Source organism: Polyodon spathula, chromosome 39 (assembly GCF_017654505.1).
Source record: "Polyodon spathula isolate WHYD16114869_AA chromosome 39, ASM1765450v1, whole genome shotgun sequence".
NCBI classification, from domain to species: Eukaryota; Metazoa; Chordata; class Actinopteri; order Acipenseriformes; family Polyodontidae; genus Polyodon; species Polyodon spathula.
The window spans coordinates 668,943-687,340 of NC_054572.1; the positions used below are offsets into that span (position 1 = coordinate 668,943).

Consider the following 18,398-nt stretch of genomic DNA (forward strand, 5'->3'; position numbering starts at 1 on the left):
AAATAACACTAATGACCTAAAATGTGTAGTTTTAGATTATATTTGTGTACAATACTGAAGAACAAAGGAAAATAAATGGATAAATACTTAATACTCGATGCCTGAAGGTTCAGATAGAAAGGCTGTTACATCATTATCTGCTGTACAGAGGAATTTAGTTACCATGGTATCAAAATCCTAGAAGTTCCGCCACTGTTTGTTTTGGAGATGCGAGGACCACCAATCCAAAGAAGGAGGGCAGAGCAGTTCCAGTAAGCATCTAGCCCGGGCACTTCGACATGGTTAGTACCTAGTTGCCTTTGATACCCAGGCAAAAGCAAAATGGTGGTACATACTAAATTCTCTTTGTAAACCATAGTTACAAAAACAAACAAACATGGCAATACAAACTAAAAGCACGGCATACAAAACTGAAGCGCACATGTACACCAATATGTTTTTATAAGGTCAGACTCATAAGGAATACTTAACTCCCAGCTGTTGTTGATGAGCACAGGAAAGGTCTGCCCCGAACACAGTGTTCTGTGCAGTTCAGTGTGAGGCTGGCTCAGCCCTGGGAGTCTCCTAGCTGTTACTCTGTTCTGAATGGCAGGGCTAGTAGTGGCAGAGCGCGCTCTCTCTCTCTCTCTCTCTCTCAAAGATCATCATTTTCCTGGTCATGGGAGCTCACTTCACCATGTCGTTAATGCTCCAGTCACCACTCCTGGCTGTGTCTATGAAGAGCAGCTAATAAGTCTCTCAAGTGGATTTGAAAATACAGTCCGCAAGTGCTCACAATAAAACCTGGAGAGGCTCACACCACTGCTATGGAGTGGGAGTTTTTCATTGTTGAATGCTGTGCACCAAGCGGACTCTTCCTCCGTCTCTGTGCATGTGTGCATTAAGATGTATCCTCTGCCGTTTGTCTGAAAGATCAGACAGCCCTATACTAGCCCAGCACAATGTACCCTTTTATCTGCCATAATGGTGGTCCAGCGCTCCTTGTCTTCTGCTGCCAATCACACAGCACGCTGCCAATTACCAACACTGACCGAAACAGCGTTATTATCCTTTACACTACAACACACTCAAAGTATCTACTGTCGCCTCCATCGTGCAATACAGCCACTAGTGAGAAACTCAAATCCTCGTCCTTTCACACTGGAGCCCAGTTGGTCTCAACGACACACAAACACATCAAGGTAATAACAAAGTGGCTTTCAACTTACTGCGTATGCAGGCTGCAGCATGCAGGGCTCAGCTTATTTGTAGTCCACTGATGTGGTGTGGTCTTAGTGTACTGTATTTTTCAGGGGCTCCTCACAGTGCCCCTGCAGCGTTGGGGGTTGGTAAAGGGTAACGGTGTGGTGCGGAGCATTAGGGGACCCCTGCCTATTCAACACGCAATACGAAGGCCATGTGGTTTGCCCACTGGGGAGCTTCAAAAGGGGTGCTGCCAGACGCACTCTTAATGAATAAATAATTGAGCTGCTAATTAAATTGAGCTGCTAGTCTCTCCCATCATCACTCAGATCACGCTGGGGGACCAAGGAGATGCTGGAGCACATTAACCCCAGCAAGAAGAAACCTCGATAACAGGAACACTCTTGGAATCGTACAGTGCAACAATCATGCAAAAAAAAAACTGCTGCAAGACATTGCTTAAGAAAAATCAAGATAAAGTATAAAGGAGTGGCTCTGCTTAAAAGGTAATGTAGTCTCTAGACACTTCATCCCTATAGCAGCAAAAACAAACCGACTGCCTGCCTGCCTGCCTGCCTGCCTGCCTGCCTGCCTGCCTGCCTGCCTGCCTGCCTGCCTGCCTGCCTGGAGTCTTCTTAATTTGTTTGGATCTGTGTCCTGCTCCATACATACATACATCCATCATGGGTCAAGGGAAGGCAAATGAGAAAAAACAAGAGAAATAGTTCTGGGAATTGACAAGTTAATGTTTAAGAAAGTAAGTGTGTGTGTGTTTGTGGGAGCAGCGCTGTGATGGATTACCAAGCTGCAGAACTCCGAGCTCTGCAGCCACACCTGCCCTGAATACTAAAGGGGAGGCTGCAGCTATACAGCACTACACCCCACCCCACCGCCTTTCTCCCTGCGCGCCCGCCCACACACACACACACACACACACTCACTCTCTATCCCTGAACTGCTCTGCTGCAACAAAACAACAAGAGCAGATTGGAACTACACTGCAATGCATTTCTGTGAACCAATGAAAGCCAGCACAGAAACGGCTTTGATACAAGGTTCCTGTACAGTACAAATAGAAGAAAAATCAGAAGCTACAGTACTGCACTATAGACAATCCACAGTGTGTGTCTATATGCATTGCTGCAGGGCTGTTGTTTGGCTGATCGCTCTTATTCATTTCTCAACATCTGTTTTACCCGCTGATATTATTTTAGATTTAAATCTGCCCCTATGTCACTGTCAAGCAAGTATGTCCAGTATGAGTCACCTTCACCACAGCAGAGAATGCCACTCACCTCTCTGCAACAAAACACAAGAACACTTGAGCCGGGAACAAACAAAAGAGGGTGTGACTCTAATGACAGTCAATGCAAAAAACACAAAAAACCACTGCAGACACTCAGCAACCAGAGGAGTGAAAATGGTATGTTGTGCAACGTAAATACACATTCTGTCCTGGATACAGCATTATTAGAGGCAAGGGGTTTGAGTAGCTCGTGATTAGACAGTGCTGGGTGGCAGCGTGGAAGACAGTTGCAGCAAAGTAGCTGGGGAGTACAGAAGAGGAGATGGTCTTTGCTCCAGGTTGTTTTGCGAGCTACACAACGTTGTTTGACCCTGGGCCTTTCAGAATGAGATTCCACCAGTATGTCTAACTGGAAGGTCGTACCCTCTCGCTGAACAGACTGACTGAAAGCTGAGCTGGGAAACAGGAATTCAGAGCAACATAATGTGTCAGAAATAATTACAGGCAATGTGGGAACCAAACAAGAATATCTTATAACAACTTCAACATACAGGGATTCTACAAGCACTAGCTTTATTTATTTTTAAATGATTTTTCAAATTGCAGTACAGAGATCCTTGGAAAGCCTTCCTCGAGGTGCGGTTATTTAGAAAATGATATAATCATTTCCGTGCAGCCACATCAAGCTAATTGAAAGAAAAGGTCTTTTTTTTTTTATATAAAAAGGAGGCAAGGTGGCACTGCTAGAAGTCTGGGTTCAAATCAGGCTCAGGAGTTTTGTGGACACCCTTGCCAAAATAAAAAAGCGAGTCAAAGCTGGTTGTCTCTGCATGAGAGAGACTCAACAACTGAGCTCTCGTGATGTAATGAGGAGATCTACATTTTTAAGCCACCTCACCAGCGCTATTGAAGGCCACCCTCGGAAAGGCTCAAGGTTAATTATTTTAGTAATTAATGAACCTTTTCATCTCCAGTCACTTGACTAAATGACCTGATTCAATATTTAGCCTACATATTCCCTTAATTGACAATCAACTTCCACAATGAGTCTGAAGAATCCCAATCCAAGTGCCGGGTTTGTCTACTGGCCCCAGACACGTTTTTACAAGCTTTTCTACTCCAGTGCTTATTACTTCCCCTGATTTTCCACGCATAGCACAAAGCGAAAGATAAAACGAAATCTTCCACACAATGCTATCGGGAAACCAGCCAGATGGGAGGTGAATTCTACAAAGCAATTTCAATGCAGTACAAGAACATTATTAAAAGCTCTTCATCGCAGAAGCGCTACACAATCAGTAGGTTAAAAAAAGCCGGTCTCATCTATCTAAAATTGATCAAAATACAAAACAATGTGACACAGATAAGACTCTGGCAATGATGCATTTCAATTATGTACCCTGGAAGAGCCTACAGTCCAATTAGCATAAAAAAAACCACATGCAAATGAACCGCAGGTATTCAATCAATCAAATTTATTTTGTGCAGCACCACTCGGGCCAAGGCATCCCAAAGCACTTCATATTACAAAGAAATATGCTATACAATAATATAATACAACAAAATATCAAAAAACATCCAAAAACCATGTTGTCTGATCACATTACCCAGCGGCAGCACCTACAACCTAATAAAGTAAAGACCCAAGAATATAGCCTTGTGGAACCCCAGAAACAGCAAGAGATTGATGTTGGGAGGTTAAGTAGGACTGCAACCAGGAGAGTGCTGTACCAAAAAAATAACATTAGTTATGTTCTACAGAAATACCTAGATCCCTTTCCAATGCCTCATCATGTTGAATCTCTTCTTTATAAATATATACCTGATAAATATGCAACACCCAAGACAGAAAGAGTTCACGTCAGGACTTGCTAATCGCCTGCTGAAACCGCATCACCAGTTTGGCTTTATTCACAGGTGTGGAAAAACTGGCTTATTAAACTTCGCAGGCATTTATCGACTTGTTAACTCTCTCCTGGAAGACTATCTTGCAAACCGGCTACCAGTGTATGACAAGATCTGTGGAACACAAGCCTAGGCAAGTTATGTTAGATTTATTTATGGAAAAACGTCTTGTTAACCAACATTTCACCCACCAATTAGAATTCCCAGCAGTATCTCCAGCTGCTTCTGCCGAGGGATGGAGGAGCATGGCTATTTATAAAGTGGTAAAGAAATCCATTAGGAATGGGGTTATCCCTGCTCCGGCGACTCCTGTGGCCTGAATATAGACTGACATTCACTACTCCCCCCACCCCCACTCATCATCCTGTTTCCCAATTCAGCAACAGTGGGGGCTTAGTGGCACCTGGTTAGAGAAAGCGCTGGGTTGCAGGGTGAACGCTAGTGATTTAGAGTATTAGGTGAATTTATTTAAGGTTTAGTACGGGACAAATCTGTTACGGAACATTTTCCATAGGGCAATCCTTTTAGATAATTCACTCTGGAACTAACTAAGCCAAACAGTGTCTTTTTTCATGTGCCTGGGAGGACATTTGCTTCAGCATGGTGCGAACTAGGTCTCTCTAGCAGTGGAGGAAACTCTAACATTTCCACCCTATCGGAAATAGTGCTTGTCTGCATGCCCAGTCACACAGCACCACTCCCAAGGGGGTGCGTGGGCCCAAGTTCCATTTATAACTGGAAATGATTCCTTGCTGTCAGCCGCTAAACGAGAGGCTGAGCGAGGCAGAGAATGAAAGGCTGGCTTCACAGTGAAAAAAGCTTTCCATTACCAGCCTGCCACCAAAGAGGAAAAAAAAAATAATTAACGTAAAAGCAGCTCCACTAAACACAGAAATACATATAAAAGGGCAGCTCTCAGCTCTCTCTAGTTGAAGGGAGTTTTGTTTAACCCAACGTCTCAGAACAGCAACTGTGCAGAGAGACGGGGAGGGATTACAAAGTAATTCATCTCTAAACAGTTCAGAAAAAAAAAAAAAGTCTGTAGTTCAATTAATTCTAACACCTTTATAATGAAAGAGGAGTAATGGTGCTTTTATTCTTCTATGGGCTGAAGGATTTTAATTAGGTACACAAGACAAGAGAGAATTACAAGAGTCAGCCAGCAGTAAAATAACTGCATTTGTTCTGCAAGGGGATCCAATTACAAATGATATGTATTTCTTACTGGCTTCTGTGTATTATGACAGACCCATCAGCTCCCAAAAAATCCTGGGCTTGGCATTAGTCTCATATTGAAGGTTTAATGCTTAAATATTTGTACTACAGTTTACCCCGGCTTGCCATGTTTATTATTCTTCACCATACCTCACTATTCTTTACAATGCTTTTACCTATGCTCTTACACTGTGCAAAATGCTTTTACTATGGTAAACTTTTATAAGGGCAAACCTGCTATCAATGAACATTCAATGGACTGTCTTTATAAACTTATATACCCTGGTGATTTAACATGGGGGGGGAAATCACTGCACTGTAGTAGTCACTTTACAGATAGGTGCTCTTAATATAAGGCGTTTAAGACAGTTTGACTGTATATGGAATATCATAGCATAGTTCACATCAATAAAAACATCACGCGTTCAATCTGGGATCAGAAACAGTTACACATTGATAATTCTTAGAACCTACCCATTAAAATAAATGGAAATCATTGTTCTAGGATTACCAGATACCTTTGGGTTATTTATCTGATGCACCATCATATCCCAGATATTCCAGTCTACCGATGCCATAGGGGGAGCTGTAATTAAATGCTGATCAGCCAACACAGGACCTTCTCCAAACTGTGCTTAAATACATTTGCCTGTGACATCAAGCCTAGGTAACCTGGCAACAAACCTATTACAGTTTTACATACAAAAGAAGCCAGCAACTGACAGTGATGGTTTGAGGGTGGCATACATGAGTAAACACACATTTTGAGTCAGCTTTTTCATGCAGCAAACAACAATGTGCATGCTTGTTCCATTTGGCAAATGAGTCATCAACAGGCCATCACACATACAGCTGGCCCCTCCTCCTCCTCCCTCCCCCTCTATCTCGACCCCCCAGGGACATTAATGGAAGGTCTGGGATCATAGCAGCATGCGCTATGTGATTATTTTCCGATTACTTTTATTGGCTTTATTGCATTTTGCCTGGTTGTTGGAGGATGTATGTACACACAGGCAGCCCCCTTGGGCGTGCACATTTTATTAATTTAGTGGTGGGTCGACACAAGCACGCATTCATCATTAATCTGTGTAAAATGGAGCATTTCAGATGCAGGCATCTCCAGAACAGACATTGTCCTGAAGCTGCTTAGCTCTGAACTGAAGAGCTGGATTGAAGAGCTCTTTCAACTACAGAATAAGGATAAATAACCCTACTGTATATGAAACCTAAGTCTGCAAGTCTACGTTTAGGATAAAACATTTAAAACTGCTACAAGCATTGTCAACGAAAAAGTGGCACATTCTTATTTTACTTTTGTATGCATTTCATATTTTACAAAGATTTACAATAGGATTGACGTTGCTTCCCGGGGCTTTACTGTGCCAGGCTTCTAGCGAAGCTTTACTGCTGAAAATTTTGCCGTGCTTTTACCAGGATGCAATGTAGAAAACTCACTCCACTGCAGAAAACTGCTAATCTAGTCTAGCCTTGCCTGGAAAAGATAACAGAATGTGCTCCCATCCCTCTGCCCAGTCCCAGCTAGCATCGCTTTATCAGTGGACTCTGAGTACAGAATCAATAGATACGCATGTATTTAAAACCCCAGGGAGCCTTGATCTCTTGCAACAGGTCTGTCAAATCCCCCAGTCTGGAACTGAACTGGAACTAACACCCAACTGTTAACAAAAACTGCAAGAGCATGAAATACCTGGTATTATTAAATGAACTCAAGAAAACGTTTCACTGGCTTGTATATTCTACCTGTCTAACAGTACAGACAGTTGCCTGTTTGTTTTCAAAAAGGAACAAACACTCTTTTCTTGGGGCTGCTGTGGATTCCTCGATCGCCACTCTCACATGACTTCCATTTGCACTACGCCCTCTTCTTTCACTGTTTCACTGCTGTGAGCTTCTTACTGGGTCTGACTCATGCGCTTGTGTGTGTGTGTGTGTGTGCCCAACCCGACATGCTGTGCAAAAGCTAGAAAAAGTTTTTAACTAATGCAGTTAAAGCTTCATGAATTGGGCCCACAACTGGTTTATAACCCTGCAACCCTTCATTCTGCAGAGGTCTAGTCTCCACTCAAGAATGTAGAGAGAGCAAACAGCAGAAGAAATGTTGGACATTTTGACATTAATCCCAAGACTGTATTTAAGTCAGGGTTTTAAATTTGGTTGCTGTAGTTTTACTGACTGGCTGATTCATACAGAACAGAAACCTCACTGTTCTGAACACAGAGTAACGTTTGTGTGGAGAAACTACACAATCAGGCTGAACTGCCATTATTCAACATACAAAGATATGGTAGAGCAACAGCAGCTGCTGTTTCAGTATTTCCACACAGCTGTAATACTCTGTAACCTGGCTCATTGACTACAGGGCTGTATCACCTATACTGGTTTCCCTGGGTTACTGAAGCTATTCTAAAGAATCTCTACTTTCCACCATGTTGGTTGCTAAGCTGCACCTCGCACAAAAATTCTATGATCACGCTTCACTATGACATGAGTCTCTAGGTAGACAGCTAAAGGGCTGGAATGTCTGGGTATATACAGTTGTATTGGCTGTGCAATGGTTTCTTGGTTTACTGTACACAGTGCTGTATTTATACCGTGGTGAAACCAAAATTATCTTCCCTGGCAATGCAACGGCTTTGCATTAAGGGGCAAGGGTAGCACAAAGGTAGCTCCAACATTATGAGCCATTTGGCGAACAGTACCACAGTGGTAATGACTTCATATCTTCACACACCAATGTTATCCCAATGGTATAAACCACTACACGACAGCGTCCTGTCGGGACCAGTGCAATATTTGATACTGGCTGTGTGTATTTGATAAAAGAGCTGGAATATGCTCCCTCTGCTGGACAGGGAAGGGCAGCAGAAGGCATTCAGAAGCTTCCTGACTGGCCATGTGTCTGAAGGCTAAAACAGAACTGTATATTCATCTCCTACACAACAAGTACCAGGAACTGGGGGAGAGAGTTAGATATTACTGATATCACACCCCAAAGGGCAAGGGAAAAATACTTCATAAAAGAAGTACTGATTCCACACGAGGGACAGGAACAACTAGAACTTATATTTGAACCTCTCAAGAAAGAGGGTTGTGAGGGAGCAGCAGGAAATCAATGCTGACATTGCAGTGGACAGCAGTACAACTCCCACTGCAGTGCAGTTTGATCCATTACGCACAGTGGGTTTTAGATTAATAGCACACTATGGCAAAGTTTCAATTTCAATTTCCCTTTTCTTATCTATTTTACGCGCACAGCTATTAAACACAGGCACATCAACGGCCACCATTATTCTCTGAGATATTGGGGACAGGTGCTCAGGCTTGCATAAGCAGGTCCTTGTTTACACAGCACATTGAGTTTCATGCAGCTCAAGCCAGCACAGAGTAACAGACTCTCGCGGTTCCCATGAACATTCATCCTGGGAGCCATAATCTCTTATTCTTTGATGCCACCCTCCCTGGAGACACTGCGGGGTGAGGAGGTGTTTGAAATCTGTTCAGTCTCATCCCAATGAACAGCTTTGCTTTTATAGGCGTAGATAGTGAACACATGCATACTGAAGTTCTCAGCATCGAGCTTGCTGGCTTTCAGATCCTCAACACCCATAGCAGTACCAAGTTCTGTCTCTACTTCTGTTTTGAGTTTTCTCTGCTATACTGAGTTTGCTAGCTTTCTGCTACAATCTCTTGATTTCTGCTATGCTGTAATGTATTATCCCCAGTCCCGGTGCAGAATTGTATATAAGCTGTTTGTGGATCCCTGGTACTACTCAACTATGTATTGAACCGTCACAAGGTCAGTTCCATTGCCGTTTATTACAGATGAAACAGAAAAGACCCTTGATAGGGCAGTATGGCTGGATGGATAACTGGTGACCTCTAGAAGGCTTTGGCCATGACGTCCTCCCCCCGTCACAGTTGATTTGCCCTGTCTGGCAATGGGGTCATCTGCTCATATTCCATCTCATATAACAATATAAGTGACATAAGCTTAACGTGAGCAAAGGGAGGGAGCTACTCTAGCCCTTTGATCCCAGCCACCTAACCTTCAAGCCAACTTCAATTTGCAACCGGTCCACGAACAGCAGCATATCGCGATTCGGAAAGAAAACGGTTCAAGAGATGACAAGGTGGCTAGAATTACCAGCATATGCCCTTTACAACATTAATCAAACAGGGGAAAACCCAGGTCCTTAAAAGGGATACTTTATATTATCTATTTCCACACAGCTGTAATACTCTGTAACCTGGCTCATTGACTACAGTGCTGTATCACCTATACTACATTTTTCAACTATTTAATTTCTGCTCCCCTACAAACCCTGCTACAGAATGGAACACATTGTACACAACAAAAGTTGCTAAATGTTCTCCCCTCAGCTCTTACCCCTTTGTTTGGTGCAGTGGTTTTCAAGCACCCCCAACAATCCAGGTTTTTGCTGCAGCCAGTTCTTCTGTCTTTTTCTCTGTATTGAGTCTGGTGCAGGGCTGAACTGTATGACTCACTAAACTCCCTAGTATAGCTGGAGCATCCTTTAATGGAGATAGCAAGCACAGTCAAAGTGCAAACACACCAACGTTGCCTTTAAACATGACGCACGGTTAATGAGCACAAACTCACTGAAGATCCGTCCTCCTGCAGTGTCTTTTTATAGCTCTCTATGTCAAAATGTCTTTGCTGTCTCTCACTCAGCTATTTTGTTTTAGTAAACTAAACTTAATGCATGCTATAGTCTTTCTTTTTCTATTAGACACACACACACTTATAATTTGCATCGCTCTTTATGAACTCTCTGGTCATCGGTAAAGCTCTTTTAACCAAAATGTTTGGACAACTGTGCACTAAAACTCTCAGTCTGTAAGGATAGTCCTACATGCACTGGAAAATTGGTTCAATTGCACCGTCAAACAAATTCTACATTTAGCTGCAGGTGACTCTGCTGTTAAGCCAAGCCCCTCCCTGTCTCAGTCGGCCAGTGAACTAGGTTTATTTTAGGTTGTGCTTTTGCTATTGGCCAGTGCTTTACATTGCACAATATTAGACCTGCTGTTAATTACTACATACCAAGACAGGAGCTGAAAGGAAGCTCGACAGGGAAGTACAGATGCTAGTGCATACATCTAGATTTCTACTGCAGCCACTAAACACAATTCGACTGATTAACTATTAACAATAATAACAATATTACTAACGTCAGGGGTCAAGGGTTTTAGAAATACTGCCAGCAGGATAAAGGGCAACTCTGTTCAACCAGGACAGCCCTGATTCGATGTGGCAGCGAGACCGCAAGGTATTTCAAAAGGTTCTGCTGGCTGGAGGGCTACGTGACCCATTCTCAGTGTCAGCCACCTCTTCTTCCTTCCAGTCATCGCTTTTAAGATGGTGAAACGCTGATCTGTACGATCTTGGATACAGAAGAAGCTGTCTACAGAGAGCTGGCTTTCGTCAGGTCTGCTGTTCTGCTCCTGATGACTAAAGAACAGGAATATGCATATTTCATAGAAGACTCCCCCACAATTTACTTTACTACAGAATACCACATGTGCTTAACTGCACCGAGCAAGTCGTGTCAGCCTATTTACACAGAAGTGTGCCTTCCCAGTTCCCTGGTCCTGCACAATGAAGGGTCTTTACCAGTTTTGCCTAGGTGCACTGCTTGAATACACAGTGGAAATCTACTGCAGTATGGAGACATGAGATTGGGGAGGAGAGGTAGGTAGGTTGTTAGATCACAGAGGAAAATGGAAAACCTCAGGCCCTTACGGAAAGAAACACACGAATGCAGGAAAAGACCAGGGGCAATATGCAAATCATAGCATGGTTTTAACAACACTCTTGACAAAACAGAGCGAAGTTACCATTATCTTTCTCTTAATTACAGATCAAAATGTTAACCTCCAGCAGTCTCCAAATTTCTGAAAATGTTACGCAATGCTGAAACCCAGGCAGTTCTTTATGTATACAGCCCTCCGGTAGAGAAAGAGGAGCCGTCAGCGCCGTCTAATAAACTGGAGCAAGGCCACATGCTGCCTTTCAGTGTCTCTGTAACACAGAGAAGAGGTTTTATATGAGGGCTCTGCCGTTTGAGGTGTTACCCTAACCCATAAAATAACTAGGCGCTGCAGCAGAGCAAATTCTGGGGAGCACAGAGTCTCCAGATCAGAAGAGCAGTGTGCTGTGCTTGAGAAATGTGCACATTTTAAAACACGCTGCTTTCAAGATCTTTCAAGTGACAAGCTGCTGTGTTGTGTTTCCCAACGATGCAAATCGGTTCTTTAATCCGGGTATTTCAAGTCAAGCGCCTGTCACTGAGCGGGTGTACCTGCCTGTGAATGCAATAGCAGGCCTCGGGAGGCTTTTAGCACTGTTTTAATGCACTTTGCAAAACAAGTCAAATACATTTGCAGGTTGTCAGAGTCCCAAATAGGCCTACTGAGAGCACCAACTCTGTATTGATTTATCAGAACCTCTGAATGCTGCCTTGTCTTTTCCAGACTCTCCGGCCCACAGTACTCTCTGCACTGTATTAACTTTGAGCTTATCAACAATCTTGTGGATGTACTAGTCTGTATTTAGTTTTCTCTTTTTAAGATTCCCTAGTATTTGAGTCCTCTGTCACACACTGTATTGAACTTACAGCCTCATTACTGCTGGATCATCACACTGCAGTGTGTAAGATTTGCTGCCTCTCAATACTAATTTGCTGGCTCTTAGATCCGCAGTACTGAGCCCTCTGTACTGTACTGAGCTTCATTAAATTTGCCATCTCTCAACCCTAACTGGCTCTCAGATCTCCCTAGTTCTCAGGGAATTGCATTGCACTCACTGGCTTCAAAAGACAACCAATACTATACAGTCCAGCAAGCGGCTCCAATAGTCTCTCTCCATAGAATTCAAACCAATATTACTTCTCCAGAGTAAACTACAGCGCCTACTGTGTCACCAACTCCCCCACAGCAGTGAGTCTGTTGAAATGCAATTGCATTCAGAGCCTAACGATGGCTGAAAACACGTCCTGGTGGAGAACCCACAGAGACGCCCAGTCTCTTTGCTGTGATGAACACCCAGAATACAGATTCAACGCAAAGCCATCCCACACATAATACTGTTGGGAGTACAGCTTTGCAGACAGTGCCAGCGATTACTCACACTGCATTCAAATCATTAGAGAACAGTGCATCTATCACATGCTCCTTTACAGCACTAAAGAAGCACATAGCAAGAAAAAAAAAAGGGAAAAAAATGCGTGTTACCTTCTGACTGAACTTTCATTGGCGACATTTCTACCTCCACACAGGTTTGAAATCAGCTTAGATTTGATTTTAGCAGTCCTGGACAGCAGTCCACCTCAAAAAAAAAAAACCATGCGTTTTCAAATCCCTTATTTGAAATACTGCTAGGACCACTACTTTAAATTATTTTAATGCAGCACTGGGTCTCCCTAATAGAAAGACAGGTACATTTGCCAGCAAATTGAAAGGATTTCACCGGTTGGGAAAATTCACTAACCTCGGAGTCACAAGCTAAAAATGTTAGAACTGAACCCAACCTCCCCAAACCAGCACACAATTGGGCTTGCTTGGGAATGGGTCTGAATGACAGGTGTGGGATGTTCAGACCAGGGTTAAGGTGCACTCAACAGCTCATGGAACCTGCCAGCACTGTGCACTGGTACCCATTCCCCTTGATTCAAACCCAGTCCTACAGAACGGGATGGCTATAGTATAAACCCAAGAACATCAAATCCTGCGCTGTGCACCGAGGACTGGGTCAAGCAAGCATCTTGCAACATTTAAATAGCCATCCTGTCCCGTCCTGTCGTCCGTCCGTCTGTCCGCCCCCGAGAAAAGTGAGCTCATGGAATAAACTGGTCCTCACCAGTGGGAGTTCCAGTTTAGTTTGGGTCTATTTAAAGCTGCTAAGGAGTGTCTCTTAATTAGAGAACGGATGCTGGCTAAGTGAACACAGCTTGCTGTGCTTGATAACAAATTCTGCTGCTTTGCTATAGCTGGGAAGAAAGGCGAGGTTTCCAGAGTCTAAACATCCTCCACCAAGGAGCTGGCAGCTTGATGATGGAAGGCTGCATTATCAAAGCCATTCCAGGTTTCACAATGATTAAACGGGTTACAGTGCTGGTGAGCCTACAAGAGAGACAGTCGCTGCTGAGATGCAGTCTACTGCAGACACCTTCCACGCCCTCTTTTTACAGCTTCTAGAATGGTATCCATGAAGCAGAAGCAATAACAACAGTGGCTGCCTTGGTTCAATGAACTGACATATCACAGTTTCCATGCATGCCTTGGGAGTGTCACTGTCGTGTTTTACGAACAGTAGTATGTGCGCAGAAATAGGATTCTACCTACACAGAGAGACTATGTTACCGTCACATTATCATTCTCTGCTGTTTATAACTGGATTATATTTTCCGAGGGCACTCCAACAGTTTAATAATTAATATGTGTTTAATGTGCTTCAAACGCAAAAGAAATAAATTAAAAATTGAAGGCACACAGTCAAATCAAGTGAAATACAACTGCAAAATGACTGCTCAGTTACTAATTCTCCCATAAATTGTGCTCTTCATTATCAAAGAAAAATAGATAGTGTTTGCTTTTCTGTATGCACATTCCCCAATGATAGACTCAGTTCTCGTTCTCTCTCTCTCTCTCTCTCTCTAGTCATAAATGTTATCAAAGCCAGAAGTCAAATGAAATCTGCAAGCTGCGCTGTAGCTTAGGGAATCCAAACAAACATTCTGTTTTTGCTACACTGATAACATTTTACAGGAACGACCTACGCAGCGTTTCCAATATTATTAGCAAGCTAGAAGATTAAATATGTAAAAACTGTTTTATCTAAGTTTATTTCAAGAAATGTATCTCTTTCTCTCCAGTTACATTAGACAGGGGGAGGGATAGGTAACATGCCTCAGTGTTGCAAAATGGACAGCCACACCTAGCAGTGGAATTGAAGTACATGGCAGCCTGTCATTATACTTGAACTATGCAGTCGCAAAGAGCACCATAACCTGTACTCTTGGAATGACTACTAAAGTCTGCATGAAACATCATTCTGAAAATATGTCCACAGTATTGCTGTCACAATTTGCTCAAAATGATGTTTTTGTTTCTTATATTCAAACACCATTTGAGACATAAATCCACCAGGACCAAGGTTTGTGATATTCTTCATTTGAATGCCCTCTTTATTGTGAATCTGCATAATGGATTGGACACCAACCATTAACCCCTAGCCCAGCTCTAGTTCTCTGACAATATGTCCTTTTGTTATATGTCATGCATGTTTTTTTTTCTGTAAGTCATTGGTACCTTTCAGCACAGTCTTGGTACATTTTCATATCTAAAACATAATTTAAAAAAAAATATTCATATCATATGTTGAACTGGGAAGCAACGTGTGTCAAAAACATTATAGTAACGGGTTAGTTCATAGGCAGTGCCCAGAGGAGAGACTGGCTGATCCCTGCCACCTTTATCCCACAATGGAAGCCATTCATCACACAAATGCACGTAACAGATATTACAATACAGTCTAACCACTAGTTTGACAACATATTGAAAAATAAAATTAACATTACTGCTTAAAGTTTTTGCATCAGATTTCTGTTTTGGTTTAGACAAACAGACAGGCAGATAGATCCATTACTTGTCACTGTGTGCAGGTGGCTTGTCTTCAATAAATACAGCTTTGTATCTGGTAGGCAAAAGTATGCTGCATTACTGTTTTCATGGAATGTGCTGCACTATTCCATCTTCCACAAGGACCAGCACACCCATTCGACCTGGATGCTGCGGAGGTAAATACGTTTCCCCGCCCTCTGATCAACAGGCTGACATACATTGACCGCTTCAATGATGTGGTTTCGTGGTATCAACTACAGTACAGGTTCGCTAGTGCGGATAACACGCTGCAAACCCTATAACAAAACGCCGTAAGAAGGCTATTACCAACTCCCCATCCCAAAACAAGACCGAATTCTAAACTATGCTGGTAACCCCATTCTTCAACCTGTACAACAAAAATGAAACACACACCTACACCTGTGGAAAGAGGAGTCTTAATCACCAAGAGAGCATAAATGTACAGTTACCAACCTTCTGCTGATGAATCTTCGGGCTCAGTGTAACATGACAGCTGTAGTTAACGACTCGTCCCTCGCATTTAAAAATCCAGGTCGCAGTGGTAAAAAGAATGGCGTTTTAGTCTCTTCCCCTCCCAACAGAGAAGTCTTCTCCAAAAAATATTCTTTACGCAAACGATGAAAACATAACACTTCAATCTCTGTTACGCGGGGAAAGAAAAGAAGTACATCTATATAAAAAATATGGCTTTGATTAGTGATTAGCGTTCTTCTTTCGAGATTTTGTTTGCTAAAATGTTTCTTGTGTATTTTACATTAATGATTAAAAAATTAGATAATATTTAATTCCAGTAACGATGACGCATTCAAATGAATAGCGTTCTTGAAAAACAACTGAAAGTATTGAGGCTTTTATATACCAATTCAGTATTAATGTCTTCGTGATGTGTTTTTTTTTCTTTTCCCCTCAAGATTGTTGTAATAAAATAAAATTTGAAAACCAACATCCGAGTTTAAACAGACAGACAGTTCCAAATTCTGTTTTTGCTGAAATCTGGGATTCATAAAAAAAAAAAAAAAAAGAAAAAACGTGGCTTGAAAAATAAGCAAAAAACAGCTTAAACAATGTTTTTGTGTTTTGTTACTGTAAATGTTATTAGTAGCAGCAACGATTATTTCTACTAAATAAATAAATAAATGAGTATACAAGCAACGGTGTACCAGTAATTACAGGATCACAATTATATCTACAATAAACGGAACATGAACATGTATTGATATGAAGGCAGTCTCTGCCTCCCCGCAAAATTACCAATCCAGATTTCTGGCAAACAAAACCCCTTTCCCCCACCTTTTCCAAGAAGAAATGAATACCACAGAAAGGGATATCCGTTGGTATATTGTGGATTTGCCGTCCGGTCCGGGTTCGAAGGCAAAACGAGGTTTCTGTTTCGATTGGTAATTTCCCAGTTTCAACCTTCGATCACCCTGGCTAGCCTGCCAGATCCACCGCGTTGCAAGAGCGCGTATCGACGCAGACAGGCTCCGGACTACTGCGGATTAGCAACAGACAGCTGGATCCAGTGATTCCGGGACTGTAAAGAGAAAGAGAGAGAGAGAGAGCACAAACCGGGGACCGCCGCGGAATGAGAGAGAGAGAGAGAGAGAGAGGTCTGGTTTGAGATTAGTCATTTAAGGTGGAACGAGGGGAAATGGCAACCTGTGGATGGACTTTGGTGGGGATTAAAGGCGGAGCCTCGTTGCGTAAAAGCAAAGCTCTGCATCTACACGCTGTAGTACATCACCTTGCTGCTTAATATCATTAAGCATTGTTACATTATTGTTGCAATGTTACATGTGTAGACACTGATGGTTTGGCATTGCTGTACAGTACGTTTTCAGTGATGCTTTATTACAATGTCGCAGCACGTCCGGCTCGATTCTGTGATATGCTATAAGCGACGTGTGTGTGTGTGTGTGTGTGTGTGTGTGTGTGTGTGTGTGTGTGTGTGTGTGTGTGTGTGTGTGTGTGTGTGTGTGTGTGTGTGTGTGTGTGTGTGTGTGTGTGTGTGTGTGTGTGTGTGTGTGTGTGTGTGTGTGTGTGTGTGTGTGTGTGTGTGTAGGTTAATAACAGCTAAAACAGGAGCATCACTGTGTGTCTCTGGCAAGGCAGGCGAAGGGGCTGGGAACTCGTTTAAGGTGGAGCCGGTGAAGTTTGAAACGCTGTAGGTTTTTTTTTTTTTTTTTTTTTTTTGTTTTTGTTGTTTTTTTTTTAAATTACTATATATATATATATATATATATATATATATATATATATATATATATATATATATATATAGTTATAGAATTAGACTGTATAACAAGGGTCAAAAACTGTCATGTTGACAGTAATGTTTTTGTTTGTTTTTTATCATTTGAAAATTAGTCTCTTGAAAAAGGACAGGCCTTGTCAATCTAGGACTTTGGTCACTCCCATTTGCGCATGTCCACCTGTCCCCAGTCATGTTGAGACAGAGGTGGGGGTTGTCTTGTGTTGCTGCAGTGGCTTTTGTGAAACTGCGCGGTTCTTATTTCTTATAGTGTGCTCGTTTTGCTGGCATTGACTAGTAACAGCATGTAACACTGCTGACACCCTCATTAATCATCTTAATAAGTGCACATAAGATCTCTAGATTAGGGTTCACTTGGTGTGCATCCAATTTAATAAACACATAAATATAGAAACTCAGCGCATTACACGTGTATTTTACCGTAATGCAAGCTTGATACAAAACACATTACACCAGCATTCGTTTCAGCAGGTTTATTACAGCTCATGTGTCACACATTTCTAATGTGTAAAATGTGATTGTCACTTAAGCTTGGGATCGCATAGGTTGCCTCACACCAGTGTTCTGAAGCCGTTAAAAGAAAGAAAAAAAAGAAAAAACGGCAGGTGTTGTTGAAACACCTGAAGCACTGTAAGCCGCGGCGCTAATTATACAGCCGCTGATGCAGTTAGCGTGGGAGTCAGTGAGGCACACCACACCGGCAGGCAGAGCAAGAAACAAGCGGGCAGCAGGCAATGTTCTGCGCTATCGCCTCAATGTTCCTTAATCCTTGTACGATTTTGAAGTGTGGCATCTACAGCTGTGGCCAAAAGTTTTGCATCACCCTATAGAATTAACTCTAAAACCAAATGAAACCTACTGAATAATGTTACGTTAACGAATTACACACCGCTT

The 18,398-nt window shown here is 42.4% G+C and overlaps 1 protein-coding gene across 1 annotated transcript in view; it reads right to left on the reverse strand.

Moving 5' to 3' along the window:
• Nucleotides 1–16,823, reverse strand: part of LOC121304630 (plasma membrane calcium-transporting ATPase 1-like) — a 46,458-nt gene extending 29,635 nt beyond the window's left edge. Inside the window, exons 1-2 of the mRNA XM_041235868.1 lie at nucleotides 16,523–16,823; nucleotides 15,686–16,225 (exon numbers count right to left, since the gene is read on the reverse strand). The gene's annotated coding sequence lies outside the window, so the exon portion shown is untranslated. The remainder of the gene's footprint in view (nucleotides 1–15,685; nucleotides 16,226–16,522) is intronic.
• Between the last annotated feature and the right edge of the window lie 1,575 nt (nucleotides 16,824–18,398).